Below are 3,394 nucleotides of genomic sequence, written 5' to 3' on the forward strand. Positions count from 1 at the left end.
CAACCTAACTGTTCATTCTTTCCAGGTAATTTGACTTTTCTCACTGGTTGCTTTAGAATTGTCCTTGCCCTTTCCCAGGGTCACCGTATGTGCCTGGCTGTGGATTTATTTTCATTTCTACTTCCTGCTCAGACTCAGTGTGCTGTCATCCAAGAACGACAAGTGGCTGGCCACTGCAAGAACTTCATCTTCTTCTCTCAGTACCCTGAGTTTGATGCTTTAGTGAATTAACAGCATGGAGGTCCTTTCTTTGAACCTGCCTTACATAAAGCACATTTGGAACTCATGTTAAGAGCAACTGGGCACAGAAGATGAAACAAAGCCACAGAGAGGGCTTAGAAACAGAAGTCAACCTGCAGACGAGGGAGGCATTCTTTGGCAAAATGTACCCTGGTACTTTAACAGGACCCACATCATTTAGGGGGGACACACCACTAAGAGTTCTTCCTTTGATCTTGGCTTAGACCCTTTTCTGTCTGACTACATACAGAAAGAAAGGCAGACAAAATCATCTCCAAGCACCCTTGCACTGCTAACTTTCTAGGATGTATGTGGTCCCTCCCATTTCCTTCCAGGACTGAACAGCTCATTCTGTCTCTTCCCAGCTCACCTGGTGCCGAGAACATGTAAGGCAGCCACTGTGTCTGTCTTATCATCAGATGCTTGGATTCTGGCGCACCTGCTGCCTTGCCGCCTCCCCTGACTTCCATCTAAAGTGACGTTAAGGGTCCACATCTCACTTCCTTGACAAAAATGTCAACAGCATTATCGTATGCATGTGTTGTACAGATAAGGGAAAGTCACTTTAAACAATCTGTTCCATTCACTTTGGGTTTACCAGCTTTAGTCTTTATTTTGAATTCAGCAAAGCTGTGGTCTTTGTACTGGAGATGACATAGCCAATTCCAGTCATCAGCTAGGTGAGTGAGTCACCTTCCACCATGTAAGACTTAATCATTTTCTCAAGAAATTTCACCATCAATCAGAAGAAATGAGATTCTCTAGTCTTCCAGGGAAAACACTTCTCGCATACTTTTGTATAACAATCCCTTGCAAAATAATGAATTTTCAGCACCCAGCCTGGTTGGTCATTTGTGAAATGAAAACCAGAGGTAGCTCTATGTGTGGAGTGCCTCAAGTTCTAGGGCTTCCCGGGTGGCTCAGGGAGGAATCCATCTGCCAATGCAGGAGACACAAGAGACTCAAGTTTCATCCCTGGGTCAGGAAGATCCCTTGGAGGAGGAAATGGCAACCCACTCCAGTATTCTTGCCTGAGAAATCTCATGGACGGGGGAGCCTATCAGACTACAGTCTATAGAGTCGGAAAGGGTCAGACACGACTTAGCGACTGAGCACGCACAACCCCAACTTCCATCTCCCATCCCAAGTGTGACAATAAGACTTTTTTGTCCCCATATTTTGACAACAAGAATAAGTGAAGCTAACAGTCCCTGAGTGCTCACTACCTGCCAGGCACAGAGCAATCTCTATATCACATTTTTTTTCCTGCTCTTATAAAAGCTCTGTAATATATGTACTGTTATATTTTCTATTTGTGGATTAAATATCTGAGAAGTATTAATTTACCAGATGGTGCTATTGGTAAAGAACCTGCCTGTGATTGTAGGAGACATGAGACTCGGGCTTGATCCCTGAGTCAGGAAGATCCCCTGGAGGAGGGCTTGGCAACCCACTCTAGTATTCTTGCCTGGAGAATCCTACGGACAGAGGAGCCTGGCAGGTCACAGGCCACAGGGTCGCAAAGAGTCAGACATGACTGAAGCAACTTAGCATGCAAAATTGTCTATATTGGAAGTGACTGAGCAGAATTTGGACACCAGTTTGCCTGAATCCAGAATCAGATTTTCAACCTCTGCGTGAAGAACCACTGTGTTCACTGTCCTGGTGCCAATCTGATTTCTTATGAGGCAGCAATTCTAGAAGTGATAACAGAGAGACATAAAGGCTGAGTCACCTGCCCGTTTGACTCCTAAGTTTAAACTTCGACCACTGCCCCTGACAGCTTGCAGGGCCACTCTCCCTTAAGAGACGCATCAGGAAAGATCGACTTCTGTTTGCTTTTATAATTTTTTAAAAGAAGGAGAATGCCCCTAGATTAACAAAAATGGATATTTTTACCACTTTAAAGCAGAACAAGGTAAAATGGAAATTAGCCATTTCTCCTGCTTTTGAGGTGGATGTACAACAGAGGTAACTAGAGTTCAAAAAGAAGGTTTGTTATTTTCTTAGGCACTCAGGTGAAAAGAGGTGAACTTTGCAAATACATTGTATGTCGCATAGGAGGGCTCAGAGAGGAGTTCTTCACAGCATTTCTGTGATGTGTGCACCAACTTCAGGCCGTGTGCACCGTGCACACCTACAAAGTAAAGTGAATAACTGTAACAGACAACCTACGTGTTTGTGTAGCAAAATAAATATAAATGGGATTCGGGCAGGCAGAGCAGTGTAGCTGGGAATTCCACTTGTAGGAAATTTTCCTCGGTGTTATATGACCTATGCACAAGGCTGCTTGTAGCTTTTTATGTGTCTGTGTAATAGTGAAAAATTGCTATCAAGCTAAATGAATTTCATTAAGTTAATCACAGTGTGACGTAATAAAGGGCTTCCCAGATGGCTCAGTGGTAAAGAATCCATCTGCCTATGCAGGAGAAGTGGGTTCGTTCCCTGGGTCAGGAAGATGCCCTGGAGGAGGAAATGGCAACCCAGTATTCTTGCCTGGGGAAATCCCCTGGACAGAGGAGCCTGGCGGGTACAGTCCATGAGGTCAACAAAGAGTCGGACATGACTTAGCAACTAAACAACAACAGCAATAACACCTAATATGAAATACCAGGCAGCTTACAAAGATAGCTCCGACACAGGAAGGTTTCGGAAATCTATCGGTGAAAGTCAACTGTGGAACAAAATGCATAGTTGAATTCCAGTTATGTAAAAAATTAAAATAAATCAGATACGTGTATACACGTATACACGTATCTGATTTGTTTTGATCTCTGGTTCAAGGGCAAACTGTGTTTCTAACACGATCTGGCCATTAGAGACAGAGACCCTTTCTTATCGTAGCAACGGTTGGAAAACTTCAGCTGAAAACTATTTTACATCTCAATTACTCATGATTAATGTAATCAGGTGGAATCAATTAATAAAGTCAAAGTACACAGAGCAGATTAAAATACCACAAACAGCACACAGAGTTACTCAGATATAAACAGAAGGGGAAGAAGACAGTGCACACACCTAGCAATGAACACGCAAGAGTGATGTGGAAAGTAATTGCAGGTTAATGACTGGTACATTATGCAGAACACAATCATTTTGTTGGGTGTACAATATTTACTTTAATAAGCATGTGGGACAACACGGACAAGGAGAT

Source organism: Bison bison, unplaced genomic scaffold (assembly GCF_000754665.1).
Source record: "Bison bison bison isolate TAMUID 2011002044 unplaced genomic scaffold, Bison_UMD1.0 scf7180017864302, whole genome shotgun sequence".
NCBI classification, from domain to species: Eukaryota; Metazoa; Chordata; class Mammalia; order Artiodactyla; family Bovidae; genus Bison; species Bison bison.